The sequence below is a fragment of the Grus americana genome, chromosome 1, assembly GCF_028858705.1.
Source record: "Grus americana isolate bGruAme1 chromosome 1, bGruAme1.mat, whole genome shotgun sequence".
NCBI classification, from domain to species: Eukaryota; Metazoa; Chordata; class Aves; order Gruiformes; family Gruidae; genus Grus; species Grus americana.
In genome coordinates this window covers 78,109,021-78,129,245 of record NC_072852.1, presented here as the reverse complement: position 1 = coordinate 78,129,245, position 20,225 = coordinate 78,109,021, and the positions used below count along the sequence as shown (strand labels likewise).

General features: G+C 42.0%; 1 protein-coding gene across 8 annotated transcripts in view; it reads left to right on the top strand.

Annotated features, from left to right (window-relative positions):
* Nucleotides 1–20,225, top strand: part of SHISAL1 (shisa like 1) — a 204,637-nt gene that overhangs the window by 108,782 nt on the left and 75,630 nt on the right. The window contains exon 1 of one of the 8 annotated variants that reach the window (XR_008575395.1): nt 3,713–3,905. The exons of 4 other annotated variants lie outside the window; for them this stretch is intronic. The gene's annotated coding sequence lies outside the window, so the exon portion shown is untranslated. Of the gene's footprint in view, nt 1–3,712; nt 3,906–4,285; nt 4,483–4,645; nt 4,774–20,225 lie in introns of those variants that run through there. 3 more of the 8 variants (XM_054812683.1, XR_008575392.1, XR_008575396.1) reach the window with 3 other exon arrangements.

The window sequence follows — 20,225 nt, the reverse complement described above, 5'->3', positions numbered from 1 at the left end:
AAATGAATCTGATACTGACATGTGCTGCACTTCTGCACTCATAATACATTATTAAGATTTCCTGACGTGGCCTAGGAAAAAAGCTGTGTGTATGTTAACAGTTATACAGAGGGTGAAAGCGCGTGGAATTCCAAGGATGGAACAATACAGTCTTGTTGGCTTTGGCAAAGGACAATCTTTAGTGATGAAAACCTGAGAAATTTGGGGTCAGTCCCACAAAGGCTTACACATGTGCTTATCTTTATGCATAACTCATGCGTGCAGATCGTTACAGCGTTTGGCCTCTGACATGGCTGCTTCAGCACAGAGTTCTGTACTGTAAAGCCTAGGGTGTGATCTTGTCCTTACTGAAGTCAGTGGGACTTTCCGAGTGAGCAAAGTTATTTCTGTGAGCTGGCCCATAAGTGGCTAAAATAGTAAATTAGCTACTCAGATGTTGTAAACTTTAAAATAGTTCTTTCCTCTGACTTCAGAGGGGAAAAAAGGAATCTTTGGATAGTGGCTCTATGCTATTTTTCATGATTATATTATTTACTGTGGTATCGTCCCAAGACCCAGATGAGTTTCCCATTCAAGGCTTCTTTTATACCACAGTTACACAAGCAATCACTGCCTGGATTCTAACCATCTTTTGTATTTTTATATAGAACTTTAAATTTGAAACCTTGAAGTAATATAGACTTAATCAGGAACACTGCCATACTCAGCAAACCTGGTCCTAATACCAGTTCCAGCATTGGTTCAGGCAGGAGTGATAGATAAATCACTCATCCTCTGTTCAGTGTCACTCTCCATACCAAGGTGTGTACTTGAAGTTTACACAGTGATAGAAGTCATGATTTTAAACAGCTTTTATTATATGAGACAGGAGTGCTAGAGCAGGAAGACTTGTAGCTATTTTAAAAAAAAATAGCATCTACTAACTACCTAAAATATAAGATTGGTTTTATTTTACTGCAAAAGAGCCATACAACATCAAGCAGATGATGATGAGGCTGTTGGGACACAAGCATTTGGTTGCTGCATCTGGCATTAGCATGGGATGACAGAATCACTGATCAGGATTTAATTTTCATTTCTTGTCCTAATTTGCATTTCCTATTACTGTTTGTTGCATTTCAGCCCTGTGGGTTTGGGATCTGACCAAAAGCCAATTGAAAGCTCAAACCCAGTAAAAGTCCAGCATTTCTTTCTCTCCTCCAGAAAGAGTCAAACAAAAATAAGCACCCTCCCTTCTGCTCTTTCCCCTCACACATATACCCTCTCGAAATGTCTGCTCCTCAGGAAATAGGCATGAGTAATACAGAATCATTTCTGTCTTATTTAAAGGAGACTCTGGCCATAGCTTTTCCTTTGGTCACTTGCAACAATGAAATGGATGAAGGTGAGAGTGTGTCACTCTAATAGAAAGAGAAGCCCAGAAAACAGGAGTGGCTGAAGCTGGAGTACCTCACAAGAATGGCTTTGAATCTTTTGTCCGTGTGGGAAGAGCTTCCTTGATGCCATCTGCTTAAAAAGAAAAAGAAAAAAAAAGGAAAAAAAAGGAGAAATAGGGAATAGAATGGGTTGTTGCCCTTGTCCTTTTCAGGGTTTAGTGAAATTGAGGAATTGACAATACTACAGAATTGTAAGGAAAAAACAAACAGATGAACTGGTAGTCCACCGTTCCTGTGCTCTTTAATTATTTTATGAAAAAATAATAGCAGCCCACCTAGTCATAAGGAGTTTGTGTCTGTAACAGAATTAGTCCCAATGGGACAGTGTAACCTAGTTTTATGCAGCTGTGTAGTGAGACATCCTACTATAAGATGCTGGCACAAGCTGACGGGGGACCTTGATTTCTGTTTGAAATTGTTCAACTTACAGTTTTTAAACAACTGACTAAATCTGCTAATGTGAAGAAAGTCATAGTTTATATTCTTGCCTGATCTGAGAAGTACCTCTGTGATAGTTCCTTTCCATGTGCAACACCTGCAGAAAGTGCACTTCACCTGCTCGAATATTCGAAACGCAGTTTCATGCAAGACTATGAATTAAAACATGTCAGGGAGAGAGACTAGGGTTAAGAAATGATGCTTTACTTCCTCCAGATCATAATTATAGGGAAGCAGTTTAGAACATCCAGATTATGTTATCAAGCAGCCTAATTTAAACATAGCTCCATCCCCAAACAGTAAATAACGTACATGTGGTGGGCATGAGTCATCACTCTTGCAACAGTGTCTGTGAAGCTCCCTGCTTTGCACGATTTACGCATTAAAATGTAAATGAAAAATAGTTTTTATTATAATTTGAATTCATGTGAGAGATCATTTTTAGACATTGGTTTAGAGCAGTCTCCTTCTGTGAGGTCACGACCACCTGTTGGACTACAGAGCCGTGGCACAAGAGGAGGGAGGGAGAGAAGTGGAAGCTTTAGCCATTTTCAGAAAAGTGAACCCATAAATCAGCATACATCTTCCTCTTCCTCTCTCAGAGATACATTAGTCTTTGTCTGAGAGGGGCAGGTTCTGCTGTGGTAGCAGCAAGGGCGTACTGGCCGTGCAGACGCGCTTTTGAATCGCCCGTCCATGCGGAGCCAGGAGGGCTCACATCGCTCTGCCTGTGCATGTCTGCGTCTGCTGGAGTCACACTGTAAAAACCTCAGGCTTCCACTGTTCTAAAAACGTGCGTTTACTCCAGAGCCTAAACGCCTAATGAACGGACAGACCCTGTCTAGCCTCGGCTATTTTAATTCGTAGTGAGACGTAGGACTCGAACTCTTACACTATTACTAAGCAGAGGCTGGGGCTTGCCAGCAGCGGTACCAGGCTAGTGCTTGCGTCACGCCGCTCCTAGGAGATGCTGTGCCAGTGCCTTCACACATTCTCGTAACACGCTCCCTTTGCGCTTGCCGCGGCGCGTACCGGTGCCCGTGGCTGCTCGCCGACACCTGTGCAAACACACACCGGCCTTCACCACAGCCGCCGCGGCCTCCCTCCCTCCGGCCGGGACCGACGAACGGACCGACAGGTGCGGAGGGCAGGGCCGCCGCCTCGGACGCGTGGCAACTCTCTTCTAATGCATTTTCGTAAGGAATACCGAAGCAGACAGACTTTTTGCTGAGGCTCCCCGGGCCCCCGAGCGGGCAAGCCGCACCAGAGGCACTAGAGGACGCGGCGCCCGGGCTTTGATCCCTCCGATTAAAGCGTCCCCCGGAGAGGATTGCTTCTTAACAGGCTGCTGAACGCTCCCAGAGTAATTTAAAATCACCGAACCACTACTTATTAATGTAATGCTCTTAAAATTGAAAGTACACTTAATCCCCGGCGCACTCGTAACGAGCGGGGGGGGGGGGGGGGGGGAGGCGAGGAGAGGGCTCCGGCCGTTGCCCCCGCGCGCCAGCCGTTAGGAGCCGGGCAGGGCCCAACGCCCCGCTGCTCTTCGCCCAGGGGCGCCGGCCCGCCGGGGAGCCCCGGCCAGGGAATCCGCCGCACTCCCGCCTCCGGGCCCCTGTGAGAGGTGCCGAGCCGCCCGCTCGCTGGTGACAGAGACCAACTTCACCGGGGAAAGCCGCCCCGCAGGCACCGGAGAGCGGCACCGCACGCCACCCGCTCCAGCCGTACCTGACCTGCTAACTCTCCCCCTTCCCCGCCCCCAGCACGCTCCCTCCCGCAGGAAGGCGGGGGGCGGCCGCGGCGAGCCGCAGAGGCGCCGTGGCGGCCCGGCTCTTCGGCGGGGCGGCCAGTACCGGCAGCGGCCGAGCGGCGCGTCTCTCCTCAGCCAGCCCCGCAGGAGGAGGAGGAGGAGGGCATGAGGTCCGCCCCACGCACCCGCTAGGTTTCACCTCCATCGGTGATGCCGCGGCGGCCGCCGGCGCTGCCTTTACCCCCCACCCCTGGAGGACACTAGCGGGCTTTCCTGAGGTGAGTGGCCACCTCCGGTGGCTCTGCCCTTCCCTGAGCCGCAATATCCTCAGCCAGGCAGCCATCTACCGTATCCCACCAGCCCGCAGCAGGAAAGAAGCGCCCGGTGCCTGTCCGGGCAGGGAAGTTTGTGTACGGGACAGCAGAGCCGGTAGCTGGCACAGGGAGAGGCGGCGTGCCTGTTCCTGCGCTTCATCTGTTGTAGCGGGGACATGCGTGGGAGTAGGGAGGCACCTGGAGAGCCGGCCCCAGGTGGAGGGAGAGCAGCTGGTTGGAGCGGAGGCGGGAGGAGGAAAGGAGAAGGTGGAGAGCGGGGAAGCAGGCGGGGATAGGAGGGGACGGGGGAGCCGCAGAGCGGGGAGATGGGGAAGGAGGTGGAGGTTTCTCCTGAGCACCGGCGCCTCGTCCGCTAGCTTGTGGACTGAGACACCACGCTCTGCTCCCTGAGGTCGGTGGTGCCGCTGCCCCGGGCCCCGCAGCTGCCCCTGGCCCCGCGTCAGCGGCGAGTTTTTCTTCGGAGCTTCGCCGCGCAACTGTTGGGAAAAGTGGTTGTGCCCCGAGAGCGACTTAGCGCAAGGTTAGGGGTTGCTTCGTATGGAGCTTGGGGGGGTGGGGGTGGGGGTGGGGGTGGGGGGTGTCGCGCTTCTCTGTCCGCTCCTGGGCGCTACCTAAGAGGGGACTTGCAGGCGCTGTGCCGCGGTTCCCGGCAGCGCTGCTGCGGCCTCGGCGGCCGGGAGCTGAGCAGCGGTGCTGGCCCGGCCCGGCCCGCGTTGGGCTGGGCGGCCGCCGCCTTTTCCCTGCGCAGCACGCCGGCAGCTCGCCTTTCGGAAACTTTGTGTGCCTCCCGGTGTGAAAGGAAGCCAAGGCGGTATGTAAACAGCGCGGCTCAGGGACCCGATGGAGAGCGCAAGCTGCGGGATGGCTATCTTGTTTGTTTGCCCATTATCTAGGCTGCTGGCAGTAGGTTTATTATGTGTGTGTTTGGGTTTTGAATCAATATTTATTTACAGGACTCAGGTATTAATCACTCGTGTCTTAGAAAGCTCATTAGTGGTGACTTGTTTCCATGACAACAGGACCCCTCTGAGTCTTCGGGGTTATCTGTTTGCCCGATTTCATTTTTTTTTTTTCATGAAGTGTATTCATACTAGTATTGTGTTTTGTCACCGAGAAGAAAAACAAGTAAATAAAACCTGTGTGATCCTGTGGCCCCTATTCAGCGTTCCCCTAATGCTCAGTTATTTCCCCAGCCTTAATTAATGATATATGAATGGCACTAAGCAAGCATGTGAGTTATACAAGATCTCTTAGTACTTGTTTTATTGCCTTATCTCCTTTAGCTATGAAGCTCAGACTAAGATACGGTTTGACTTGTCACTTGTTCAAAGTATTCCTTGGATGTGTTGGTACTGCAAAGTGTGATGCTTGTTATCTTTCTGTTGTGTGTCGTTTAGTAGCACAGACCCCTTTGAGAGGCATTGTATTGCAGTCTCTGTAGTTTTATTGCTACAGCAGAGCTGGGAATCAGGAGTGACTTACTGTGTAACTTTGTCACCTTCTTGTGGTGTGACCTTGACAGGTCTCTTCCTTATATCCCACCATGTCTCAGCAAAAGGAAATGTTGCCCCCTTGTACCTGTGAGATGCTCTGAGCTAATCAAGCAAAACACTTTTTCTAAGATGGAGTACTGTTAAAACTGAATATATTGTTTTCTGTTATGTGGACTAAACATATCATATACATCCCTTTTCCCTAACAGTACAGGTGAAAATTCCCCTTTTTAACTTCAGTCTTCATTTAATGTAGCACAGTCATGTTGGCTCTTCAAATGATGTGTACTGTTAGCATCCAGCTGAAACTGGTGATTCTAATCCCATTTATGCTAACTACGAATCACTGCTTTCCTGGGTTAGCTTCAATCAGAGTCAGGTAAAAAGGAGTTTCTCTAGCAGTCTGAAATTTGTAGGAATATCTACTATGACAAAAAGTATACATCTAGCAAGAAGATATGTTGGTAAAGAAAGAAAAGACTGTAAAATTGAATGACAATCTTAATCACTTGCCTTAGCATTCCAACCAGAGAGGGACTTGAATGGGGGTGTTTTTTGAGAGAGAAAGCGAGCAAGCGTGCACTTTTAACTTAACTATATGTCAAGTTAAACATCTGAAATGGTTCTACCAATTTTCATCATTTTTCAAGAAACAGTTTTATGTGTAGTGTTCTATTGAGAAATATTGGGAATGTGTAAGAAACGTTTTAGAATATACAGTTCTAAACCAAAATACTGCTTGAGAGATGTTTAGGTGTGACCATTTCAGATGTCAGGCGTAGTAAGTTATAATAGAGGAACTGCAGTAAGAAGTGTGTATTTTTCTTCTTTCTTGAAATGCTCCTTTTAAGTGAATAAACTATTATAAAATAAGTATCCCTTTCATACTGTAAAGGAAGAGTCTATCCCCAGCTCAGTTCAGCAAAGTGCCAAAATGTATGCCTCATTCTAAATGTGCTAGTGTTCCCTAGTATCAGTAGGCAAATTGTGCTTCAAGCTTTTACTTAAATATTCTAAAGAATCAAGGCCTGTGACCTTGACTTTTGTATTCTGGTTTTTTAGCAGCTTAGTAGCAAGACATCTGAAAATATTTCTTGGGAATTGAGGGCTGGCTGACCATTACCAGTCCTTAGTTACCAGTGAAGTAATTTGATAACAATCCCATGAAAAGAAAGAAAAAGAAATGACACCTGAGCATCTCATTTCCTTTGGATGTCATTCACTTACATTTCCATACTGAACTGTTAAATTTTTACTACTTAGTGCTGCACAATCAATATAGGTAGATAGAAAATGAGCTAGGTTTTAACCTGTGCTTTATGTCTTCTGCAAAGTTCAGTCTTTGATTACTGGTGATAGTAACAACAACATATATTCCAGTTCAATTCTTAGACCCTAGTTGCCATGAGAGGGAAAAAAAAAATCATCATTTCATTTTTTAAGATTGATAACAGGGCAGGGAGAAAGATAATTCCTAAGAAGCCTGTATTACTTTCGTAGTTATTTTTCAGAACAGTAAGAAGACATCTGAGTGTATGACCTGTAACCAATAAAGGTGTTCTGTTTGAGGGAGTGGAAAAAAAAGTACATAGATGTGAAAGCTAAATCCATAGGTATGGATGATGATATTGGTTTATATTTTATTTTACTCCATATTGTACCAAAGTAACTTGGATATAATGTACACTGGTTTTCATAAACAAAAATGCTTCTGATAGTGTTCATATTCAAGCTGCATATTGCTTAAACTTTACTGGCATGTGGAAATAAACTTAGTATTATTTGTTTCTCTGGTGTTGGAAGTCCCTCATCTGGTTTGGTGAATAAGGTACTGGACTGCTATTTAGTGGAGGTGGTTAAGCTCCTTTCTCTGTAACTGATCTACTCTGAACAAGTCACTTAACCCCTCTATTTCATCTTTTCCCTAGTCATCCTCCCCCTATTTACCACTCAGTCTTACTTATTTGGAGTGTAGCATCTTCAGTGTAGTCTTGTTATGGACATACATTGTACCCCAGCAGATCTCTGTTGGAGGAGCAAAATGTTACTGCAGTACAATAACAAGAAATGATAGCCAACATTTTTCCTGTATTGGTCACCATGGTCTTTGCACGATCACTAGTTACTGTCTGAGAGGCAGTAAGATTGTTTTGGATCAGCATGAAGATGTAATGGACGAATTGCTTCTAGTGCTAGTTCCTTAAAATTCCTTTTGCTAAATATATTTGAAGAAAACAGCATTCAAAGAAGAAGTTCACATATCAATCCTCCAAGGACTAGAGAGTAAATAATGGCTCATTCCTGCTTTTCCTGAACACCTATGTTTGCTGTCAGTTTAAATGTACTGGTTTTCTGGATGTAACAATAAGGCAAACATGAATTTAAAATATGCATATTAGCAGCAAGGGACTCATCAAGGGCAGAAACTAGCACTAAAGATCCAAAGTAGAATCTTGATTCTTTTTTTTTTTTTCCCCTTTTCCCCCTCCCATTTTTAGGAGGCAGAAAGGCAGATGAGTTTCCAAGTATACTTTTTGAGGTTATAAACCACACAGTTTTGACAGGAGTCAGTAATGACATCAGGAAGGTATGAAAACTGTTTCTGTATTACTCCATTTGGGACCTTAATTATGTTCTTCATAAACTACTATAAAATGTTTACACTTTAAAATATGATGTACTTGGTTCAGCTATGGTTTTTTTTGTTTGGTCTTACTTTTCAAAATCACTATGCTAATCAATGCTGATGCTTTCTGGTTAAACTAGGCTTTTAGAGTGAGGCAGGGTTATTTCCTGTAACAGGTTTGCAGATGAAAAACTGACTTTTAAAGTGATCTCTTTTTTTGTCATATGGTAGACTCACTTCTGTCTTTTATCAGAATTTAGCTGGCAAAATTAAGATAAAACAGAATATATTTTCACATACCAGTGGAAGGTAAACTAAAACTCTTCTGTTTCAGTCATTTACTTGCCATATTTTTAATGAACTGTGTACAGTGATTTCAAAGTGACTTAAATGTTTAAGGCCTCAATTTGAAACAACCCAAAGAAATCTGTTTTTTTAAAAAATGTATTCTAGAGGGAAACCTCTCCTCAGTCTCTAAAATGCCTAATGTTGCACACCTGCAAGTTGACATATACAAACTCTCTAGTCACTTTGGAAGTTTTGGACCTGGCTGTGTTTTCTACTTAGAAAATAGATGAAGAGAGACATCGGCTCAAATTACTTCCCAATTCAAGTTACTTCCAAATCTTTTTATTGCTCAAACCAATAGTGGAGTTCAGTAGTTGTACAGCTCTGCCAATGATCAATTTGTGCACCGCTGCAATATAGACTATAGGAAGTCTGAAGAGCAAAATAAATGTTGCTTCTCACAGAGTTCCACTGAATGTGGTGTGGCTTCCTGCATCAAGGAATAGAATGCATGGAAGTTTTTATAAGGACTTAAAAATTCAGGAGAAAATACAGCACTTGATGAAGACAGGCATTACAAAAGAGTTATCCAGATACTGGTGAATTGGGTAGTAATAGTGGTATTAATAGTCACCAGAAGCCAAATAAGAGCAGAAGCCAAATCACACATGTTGGAGTAGATCAAATCTGAGAGCGAGCAGACCAGTCTGCCTTACTGCTTCAGAAACATCAAACAAAAGGATTTGTTTTAAAAGCCATGAAAACAAAGACAGAGCTGTTTGCTGGCCTCTATAGATTCTACAGTATGAAGTCTTCATTATCTCTGTGCCTTTGCCTTGATTGTGAAGACTTCATCCACTGGTGATGGGAAATATCAATGGTGTAATTCTGATTCAAAGAAGCTGACTAGTGTCTAGAGATAGAGGCAAAAAACATGTAGCAAACAGTTTGTCTTTGCCATATCGTATCTTTGCTCCAGCATCTGGATAATATCCAGTAGACTTCAGAAGCCTCTGCTCTTGGGAGAATCCTTGAAAATCTAGGAACAGCATAGTGCAGCCTTTGGAACAGTTCAGATTTAAAGCACTGGAGGAAAAAATGATTTTTTAAAAATTTCTTTCTGATAACTGGAAAAACATAGGCAAACTTATCTGCTAGCAGCTCATAGGACAGAGGATATATTTCTGCTTTGGTTGGTACCCCACATGCACATATACTACTCACCAAAATGTAAAGAAGGAACACTCCACGCCCAAGAAATCAATGCACAGCAAGAAAAACAGATAGCATGTTCTCCACTTACAGCTCAGTACCCTCTGTCAATATATAATGCCTCCAGAGAGGAGCCACTGAGTACTTATGTGAGTTCAGGTGGCATCTCAAACATTAGAAGCTGCTTCTGAACTGCCTTTTCTCTTCAGCTGGCATCTACAGCATTGCTTTTATAGTAGGACTGGTTTACCTAGGCTGTTTCACTTGGCAGGAGATATGCTCCGAGCACAGCAGTTGACAGGTCTGCCTGGCTGTCTCTGTACAGGGTGGAAGCCAATGTGCAGGTTTGCGATGTTCTCTGGGGATAGGGCAGGGAGAGACCTCGCCTCTGCATGTGCTGCAGTCCCAGCAACAGCCTGCATGCTTCTCCTTTTGAGTCTCTTGATTTGTAGGCTGACCTTTTCACACTAGTGAAGCTTAGCAGGCCCACCCAATTTTGTCACTTTATGCCGGGATGTCTGATGTTGCAGACAGGGAGTCTGTTCCTGCTCTATTTGGAGTCAAGGGCAGAATTCTCACTGATTTCCATAGGAACAAGATGTGTTCCTAAACATACTTCAGTAGCTAGAAAGAAACTTCCTAATAAAGAACCAGACTATAACATTACACAAAACATCAAGCATTGTTCTAGGCTTCAAAGCTCTTAACAGTAACATGCTTTTGCAGACCAAGAGCTGCAAACAACAAATCTCAAGGCATTCCTGGCAGGACTGTGGAGGATTACCAGCCCTCATTCTGCCCTGAGAAACAATTTAGGCTTGATCATGTTACTGATAAAATCCTATTTATTCTAATGGGCACTATTCAGACCCCTTAGGTTATATCAGGAGTGGAATTCTAGAAGCAGTGAAGTGTGACATGATAGCTGTTACACAAAGGATTTACTATGTCAAGCAGAAAAGGCAGTAGGAGTTTCAATTTACCTGAAGAAGCAAAAGGCCCTTTCCCACACTGATGTGGCGACTGTTGGAAGTTACCAAGGAAAACTTTGGACTGCAATTCTGCTGCTTCGAGTTGTTATTCTTTAGTCAGGTTCCTAATGAAAATTTTTTTCTTCCTTTGGGTAATAATTTTTTCTTCCCATCTCCAACACTCATTTTACCCTTACTGACATTCCTATGTTTCGCTTAACAGAGGAACCTTTTCAGTTACAGGCTTTTTCTTTAAGAGAGGTTAAAATAAAGTACCTAGAGCCTGTTGGAGGTAGGGGGTTCCAGAATGTAGCTGATAAATATCTGAAGTTCCTTGCTTGCTTTCCAAAATCCCTGTATTCCATCAATTTTGCCATTAGAAAGCCACTGTTCTGTCCAAATAAACGGTCGAGGTGCAAGGAAGTGGTGGGAAGGTAGTCACTTGAGTCACATAGATTGTGCATTTGCCGTTTGCATTGCATTCCCAAACATGAGAGCTCTAGGGCTGCTTTTCCATGCAGTTTTCAGCTTGTGGTAGTCAAAATACCGTTTTCTCTGATTACCAAGTGAAGCATGGTTATCTCCTGTCTTGGATTGGTTTGTTTTTGTGGTGAACATTTGGGAGATTGCATTCTTTCCCTGTAGTGTCCTAACAGCATCAACGTTTATTAAATTCTTCTTTACCTATTCCCCACCCAACAATTTTTACGCTTGTTTAAAAAAAAAAAAAGCTTTATCTTGTCCAGGTAATTCATATTTTACCAGTCAAAAACACAGGCAGAATTGTGCAGAGGTAAACTTTTCCAAGGAAATTGTATCCGCTTCAGCCACTTTATCTTGAATGGCAAATATAAATGTTCAATATGCATTAAAATCCAGAGTACTGGCATTGTCTTACACAGTTAAGGTTGCATTCTTTGTTCCTGTCTTGTTTTTCAGTATGGCTATGGCATGTCATTTGGACAGAAAGCTGCTAAGATAATAGACCAAACTTTTTGTTTTGCCAACATAATAGACCAAACTTTCTATTCTAAAGATACAAAATACTTCTATTTCTAAAGGTACAACATACAATGCAGAACTTGAATACAAAGCTATTTGACTGATATACTTGAAAGCTGTAGAAGACAACATAAGACTATAGTCAGAAATGGCGTCAGCCCGAACTTTTATAGTCGTGAAGAACACCAGTATCCAAAATGAGGGAAATGTTCAGTTTCCATTCACACATGCTCAGCATCATCTTCACAGTATGTTCTTCCCTGCTGTTTTATGGGGGGGAAAAATTAAGACTTTCATTCTTCTAAATATCATATTGTCAGTTACACTAGCACTTAAATTCCCCTTATAGGTATGTGGTGCAGGAGCCCTGACCTGAATAAAACACTGATTGCATATCTGGGTTCTTGGAAGAGTTGCTCACTGACAGATTGGGCTAGAACTGAAAAATCAAGAGAGAAATCAGCGAGTGGCTGTTCTCAATATTAAAACTATTTTTATGAAGCAAGTTCAGTATAATCATGCTTGTTATCTTTTTTGATTGTGTGGAGTTTTAGAGTAATTCATTGTGATTCTGTTGTAAAGCATTGTGACATGGCAGCGTTTCCTTGATTAAGATATTGCTGAATTTTCATTTTTAGAAATGCTATTGGCAGGGATTTAGAAACCTGGACTCTAGCCAGAAAATAAACAATCACTGAAGCCAACTATGCAAGGAGATTCTATACACACAAGTTGGAGACTGTTAATTTTTACTTTGTGTTGCAGCCTCTCTCATCTGTTTGGCCAAATCTATGAATTCCTACGTGAAGTAACTCAGTAGGCGTGTAACTGACTACAGAGGGATCGCTGTAGTGCAGGGGCATTAGCCAGCACAATGCTTACTGAGCCATATCCTGTCCCAGAGCCCTTCAAGGACTAGTGGCAAATGGAAAGAGTCCTGTGGGCTTGGTGCTCTTCTGCTTCTGACCTGTGATTTGTGACAGTCTTCAAGTTCTTCTGTTGCTGGAAGAGCAGCAGGGTGTATGGTCAGCATTTTTGCTGCAAAGATCAGGCTCAGTTACTCTTAACTTCTTCCCATTTCTATTCCTTTCCTTTTCATTCATGGTGAGCTTCGCTGTTCATCTCTTGACTAGTGTCAGTCAAAAGCAGCTCCCTTGAAACTGTAGAGGTGTATAATTTTACATAAGAAACCAGCTCACATCATGCATTGCTGATGATAATTACTTTTTAGGAGCCTCACACATAGAACTATATTTAAAAATTAAAGCCTATCTTGCAACAAAGAAACAATTCACCTTTATTTCAGAGTAGAAGAGCACAGGTGAAGAGTTACTGAACATGGCTAAAATACTTCTTTAATATGAAATAAGTGTTTTCTAGATATGGATCCTACTTTTACAAGTCCATGGGCAAATTCCTATTTATTTGAATGGAAGCAGGGTCAAACCCCATGTGTCTGAGGGATGCTATTGTGAAAGCAAACCCTTGCTGAGTCCCCTCTGCAGGAATCGGGATGCACTTCTGTCCAGTAATCTAAATATAACAATGTGAAATTTACGAGGAAGGGAATTGGCAGTAATACTACTTCTTTGCCTTTCTACTTTTTATCGTTAGCTTCCCACACTTTCGGGTCACTCTTAGCAGAGAGCTGTTCAGTCCATTAATTGTCTTTGTTAGGCGGTCTCTGTCTTCTTTCTCATAGCAACATATTCCTAGCAGGGAAAGTTCTATCCATCATTAGTCATTTAAGCCCTAAGGCCATAGTCCAAAGACTGCTTCCATTCCACACACACTGCACCCCACCCCCCCCGAATCTATTATACATAAGAGAAATTAATATGTATCCACATGCACACATAGGTATACATGCAATGCAAATTCATTTTAATGAGAGCTAAATATGTGTTCATTTTATGCTTTTGTAATTGGTCTAATCTCTCAGTACTAATATGAGGGGTGCAACAAGGGTAATGCTTATGGCAATTTTTGGTCCAGAAATTATAACTAATTTCTAATTCCACCTAGCTTCTCCCTAAACCTTCTGAGTTTTGACTGCAGTGAAAGATTTTCAGTAGCATGAACATGAGTCTAAATGATTGAGAACTGATAAGAATAAAATTTAATGCTTTACCTATTGAATGTCAGTAACATCTTTCTAAACTTACTGTAGTGATGGAAATGAAATATAGAATAAACATGTTCACAAGGCTTCAGAGTTTTAAACATTTAAGAGATTATTTTTCTCTTTTCTTCTTCTCTGAAGTATGAAATCTAATCCAATAGTATTAAATCAATGGTAATTACAGTACAACCTTAAAACATCAAGCAAGAGCTTCAACAACACAGACATGCTTTTCAGAAGTGCCCCGTACTGCATCTGTCTCACAGTAGGCGCTAGCCAAGACTCTTGGTGCTTCGTAAGGAAAGATAAGAGGCACAATATTCTCAAGGAAGTCAGCACCTTTCTTAAGCAGGATGTGTTTATATTGGTGTCTGATAATTAGGCTTTAAAAGCAAGCATTGTTTTTGCAACCTTCTGCATAATAGTTATATTATAACAAACAATTACAAGCCCTGTATAAAATAAAAAATGTAAATGAAACTGTAGTGCTGTCACTTCCCAGTCGAAGCTGAGATTTCTTTTTCTTTAGTTTCTGAACTTGCTCATCCTTTTCTGTTCTGTGTGCCTTGTCAGTCATGTATCCCTTGTTAGGTGGGTTTAAGCAGGCACATAGTGGAGAGTAATGGGACTCTTGTAATTTAGTTTAATTACCAGAGTCAGGACTGACTGTGTTTTGCAGACCGGGCCAATAAAGTTTGGCTGTCCAGCAGCTGCCTAAAAACTTCCAAAATATGTCAGGCTTCTGTCTCAAAACCCATTTATTATGCCTTCTTCCTCTTCATAGCTTGCATAGGAAGTGGTACTAGGAGCAGTGGTTTTGTTTCATGCAATACTGATCAGAACTAGGAAAATCCTTTTCCTGTTTCATAAACTTAATCCTTATCACCTTTGCTTTTTCCTTTCCTTTTCCTTTCTGTCTGGTATGAAGTAAATGTTCTGGTGTTTTAGTTTCAAGCATCAAAACCAAACAAATGTTTATCCCATTTAAACATGAGTGTCTCTTCTAATTTTTTTCCAATTCAGCTGCAAAAACAACAAAAAATGCCAGTCAGTTGCATAGCCTTATTGGGGAATTTCTATCTGGCAAAGAACAACCCCCCAGTAGAACATGTCTTTTCCTGTGAATTGAGATGCTGAGCACACAATACGATCACTTTGTTTCCGGAGTCGTCATCATTGCAAGTCCTCTTTCCTGGAAGACAAGTCCTGTCCTCTTGCACAAGAGCATTTTCCGTGATTGAAAAAGCCAGAGACCCACAGAGTTTGAAGAGTTTAGGAAACCACTAAAAAAATGCCAAAGCTTATTTTAAGGGAGTAAATTACCTATGTCTTTTTCTGGAAAACGAAGCTAAGACACAGTCCTCAAGGAACTTGGTATCTTCAATTCTTAAGCCTATACTGGCTATGCTTATCATAGAATCACAAACTTTTTTTATCCATTTTCAAAAAGTGCTGTTAATATGAAATGTAAAAATATTTTTTGTTAGACACCTGTTGGGTCATATGGTGGAATTATCTCGTGTCACTTCTATATCCATGCTGAATGCAACGCATCAGTATGATGGTTTTGTTCATTGCGGGGAGGAGGGGGGAAGATGTCACCTAAATTAAATTGCCTAGCTATTAGTAGCAAAGCAGACCCAATAAAGCAAGCCATGTGTTGTATGGCTTGCTACTGCTAACAAATGTAACGATATAACAAAAACAAATATAATGATATAACAAATACAGAGCCTGAATTTTAAAGCACTGAGTGATGATGGTTGCAACTGGAATTCATGGGGATGGCAGAATCTCTGTCCTTCCTTCCCCTGTGAAAGGGATCCAGACTTTCCAGCAAGACTAAGCAGAAATGTCAATGTTTTAAAATACATAAACAAGCACCTAAGCAATACTGAAGTTTGTTCTATCACAAGAGTGAACGATCTCTGACGATGTAATGAGACGAGTAGTTACCAGCAGATATCCCACATTAGAAGGTTGAAATAACATCTGAAGAACATGCTGCTTTAAGACAGAAGTAGTAAAGTACCACTTAAAATTTAAAAAATAAAAAATTCCTTCTGCATGGTCTGTTTTCTTAGTGGTGTGCTGTATCAGTTTTTAGTCAAAACTGAAGTTCACCAGGATACAAACCCTTTATCATTTTTCACTGTATAAAGCGCAATGCAATGGAAAGTAAAACCCTCAAAACACAGGTAATCAGCGGAACACAAGTAAGGCGTAAATATCTAGACAACATTAGATTCTGACAAAAAAAAAAACAAACCTGGGAAAACTCTCATTCCTGTCTCATGACAACAAAGGGAATCAGCTGCTTTCCTATAAACAACTTAAGGACTTGCATGAGTCTGTTTTTTCTGCAGACCTTATTCTGCAGAGGCCAAAAACTAAGCAGTGTGTAGGCTGACCACTTCACACGAGTCTGCTGAAGCTTTTGCCTGTTGTATACCTGTGCAGGGTCCAAAGCAATTTTAAGTTAATGAATACCTAGACAGTAGTTGTTTATACACAATAATAACTGCACATCAGTACAGTGGCTTTGTCCTTTAACAGGAACCTGCTTTCAAGATGTACAAGTCTTGTGTGCTCTGACCCTGAGTTGTGACTTCATTCTATTCTGTGGTTTTAGAGGATCTAAAGCTGGGTCAGCTCTTCATTATGACACAGTGAAGGGTGGGTTACAAGTATCAAATTGTGAAGTTTTTTGTTGCTGTAGCTGAACATTAGAACTTGAGGCTATGGTGGTTTGTATTTGCCCAGAAGCAGACTTTCAGACAGCCTGGAGAATGTCTTCTAGTACCAAGAGGTTTCAGAAAACTGCGATCTTTGCAGCCATCAAAAGGTGACTTTGAAGTCATGTTCTGTTCTTGTAGAATAATGCTTTGGTTTTGTATGGACATTCTGCAGGGATGGGGGACAGGGCAAGGAGACTGGGTTTTGGTGTGGCTCTTCTGGATTTGGTAGATGACACAGAAAAAGGATGCAAGAGTGCACATTTTGGGTCAGGTTAAGCACCCATCGAGCTTGCTGCCGCGTCTCTGATACTGACTGGGGTAGATATCCTGTTGTGTAAGTATAGGGCAAACCTATTTCCCCTGATATACTCTCTCATCTTCTGGCCAAGTGTATTGCAGGTATTTTCTGCATTAGAGGTCATAGTTTTATGTTTAATAGCTGTTGGTGGATGCTTTTATCTGTGAAATTTGTTTATTTGTTCTTAAAATATGAGTAAGCTTTTGTCATCAAAAAAAAATCCAGTTAAACTGCATGCTCTGTGGAAAAAACCCTGCCTCCTTTTGTTGGTTTGTTATCTGATAATACTGTAATTCTTGTATTATGGGAAGCGACGCATGATTGTTGCCTATTCAGTTTGTCCATGCCACTTGTAGATTTTTATAGACTTTTATGAGATTCCTTCCCAGCTGAGCCTTCCTAGTCTGTTTAAATGCTTGCGTATCGAAAACATTCTACACCTCTAACTGCCCTTCTCATTCCTTTCTGTTCCCTTTCCAACTCTACAGATGTAGATAAACCATAAACTAGTACCATGATAAAATTAACTTTTCTTTTGCTCTTTTTTCTCAGCAGCTTCTGAAATTCTGCTTTCTGACTGCTACTGAGCACTAAATCACCATCTGCATAGAACTGACTTGCATAAAATTTATATTATAGGTTTTATACCTGTCTCTAAGATGCAGTAGCGCACCTAGTGTTGGAGCCCACCACTGTGCAAAGCTAGCGAGGGAAGGGCGTTTCCTCCCTGTGTTACTTTGCATTTACCAACGTAAATTTCATTTGCCATTTTATACCCCAGTTACTCAGTATCGTGAGCAGTGGATTCTACTTGAACGATTCCTGGGTGAAGGTAAGGAAGTGTTCTGCCAGCTGTGGATGCTTTGAAGAGGGAGTCAGCTCAGTATAAGGGAATGTATGTCTTTGGGCTGGTCATAGTTTTACAGAATTTGAACTCCTAATTTCTCTAAAATAAATTCAGTCAAGAAATTCTCCTATTAAGCCAGTGCATTTCTTTGCCTTCTGCCACAGAGTCTTTGAAGGACTTAATAGGCAAATGAGGTTATGGAGGAGTAGTGACAGCAGGAATGTGGAAGGTCTGCCTTATTAGTTTTCAGGATCAAGGGCAGCAGCGGGAGGATGAGAAAACATGGTTCCGGAAGATAAGTTGACAAGAAGGAGAGGAAAGAGACCTAGCACCACAAAAAAGAGATAATTATTTTTCTCCACCAGAAATCTGCTAACTTGGAATCACAGGATCTTGATAGCAGAATGGTCAGGTACTTGATCAGTTGACAGCAGAAACATTTGCAGAATATGTGCACTGTGGTTGTCATGGTTCTGTAGATTTTTGGTTTTTCTCAACTGGCAACAGTGAAGCTGTTTTGGTCAGCAGTAGACTCCTTGATGCTGAGAGAAGGGACTTTCAGAGTGATCTGAATTCCCCATGCTTCTTCAGACTGCTTTAGAACTAGAATATGTGTCCTCGAGGATGCAGTACTTGGGCTTCTTGTGTAAGGCATTCTTAAGATGTGTCTCCTTGCAAAATACAAAACAAGAACAAAAATCTTTTAGGGTTTTCAAATCTTCCTTCCTTTGTACATCATGGGTAAGTTTTGCCCATGTGGGAAACTAGCAATGTCTTCAGTGAGTCACCAGATGTTTAGGGGTTTTCCCTCTCTGTGTCTTTACCTTGTCTAGGGTATGGGTAATCATTACCTCTTTGGGAAAGCAAATTTCAGTTATTGGCATTGCAAAAGAATTTGGTTCATTGTGGAGTCACACAGACTGTGCCTAGACAAAATACTTAAGGGGACTACTATCTAGCTAGTCTTCACATGAGTTTATCTCAAGGAGACTGAACAATCATTGAACATCATCAACAGCAAACAATAGCAGCTCAGATCAGATACTGAAGAAAACTGAGTTATTTTTGCAATAGCCCTTTGTCGTGGCATTCTTGTGGTCACCTGAACAGTTTGAGGTGCCTCCATTTCCAAATAAGGTATTAATGTTATTTTTATTTTTAGGGGATTTGCCATCTTTGATTTACTCTGTGAATTCTAGTTTTTTTCTAGAGCTGTTTAGACCCTCTAGTCATGCTCTTTTGCTATTTCTTTTAGATTAAGGCATCAGCATTTTTAGTTGATATATCATCAAAATAGCTATGATTTTCCTTTAATTACCTTCTTTGCTGGGAAAGTAATCTACAGAATACATTCCCCTAAGTGGTACCGTAAAGGTACTCTGTTTTTCTGACAGCTTTAGGCATAACCTTGGGCTGCCTAAGGCATAGGAAATACTTAGAAACATTTGTCTCTTCAGATTTCTCCTCTCATTCTCTTTTTTTTTTATTTGATGCATTCTTCTCAGCCAATGTCTAGGTTCTATCTTCTTTTATACTGCAGATGCACTTTTTGCTTTTACATGTTGTTCCAATAGCCATCTGACAAAAGACACTTCTTGTAATCTGTGTCTTAAGGCACAGACTGCAAAGTGCTTGAACTTTTTGAGCTCTATTCTGTCCCTTCCTGTACCACGTTAACATTGTCCTTGGACCCTGCATTAGCAGTTTTATATACACAGGAATGGCCTGTCTAGTGGGTAACATGGTTAAACTCAGTGATGGGTAATTCCTCCTCCACCATATCGCTTTCGCAGTTACTTTAAGCATTTTATTCTATATTCTGTCACTGTGAATACAAAGTACTCTTGAACCTCAAATTAACTTCTTCCCATGAGGTGTTTTTTTTTTTTTTAAAGTTTTGATATCATGATTTGGCTAATTACGCCAACTTTTGTACATAAAATAGAAGACTAATAAACAGCCTGTTTGATTTCAGGCTGATAGTCTTGCTTATCTTCTTCTAAAACTCTGTACATAACTCTTAAATTCAATGCTTTTGAATTAATTGTGTTATTTAAATGGTTCTTATTCATGTTATGCAAGCTCTGATTCTTATATGCTCTTGCTTAAGTGCCATAATCATAGAATCATAGAATGGTTTGGGTTGGAAGAGACCTTAAAGGTCATCTAGTTCCAACCCCCCTGCCAGTCAGGGACACCTTCCACTAGACCAGGTTGCCCAAAGCCCCATCCAACCTGGCCTTGAACACCTCCAGTGAGGGGGCAGCCACAACCTCTCTGGGCAACCTGTTCCAGTGCCTCAGCATCCTCACAGTAAAAAATTTCTTCCTAATATCTAGCCTAAATCTACCCTCCTTCAGCTTAAGGCCATTACCCCTTGTCCTATCACTCCATGCCCTTGTAAACAGTCCCTCAGCAGCTTTCCTGTAGGCCCCCTTCAGGTACTGGAAGGCTGCTATAAGGTCTCCTTGGGGCCTTCTCTTCTCCAGGCTGAACAACCCCAACTCTCTCAGCCTGTCCTCATAGGAGAGGTGCCCCAGCCCTCTAATCAATCATCTTTGTGGCCCTCCTCTGGACTCTCTCCAACTGCTCCATGTCTCTCCTGTACTGGGGCCCCCAGAGCTGGACGCAGTACTCCAGGTGGGGTCTCACAAGAGCGTAGTAGA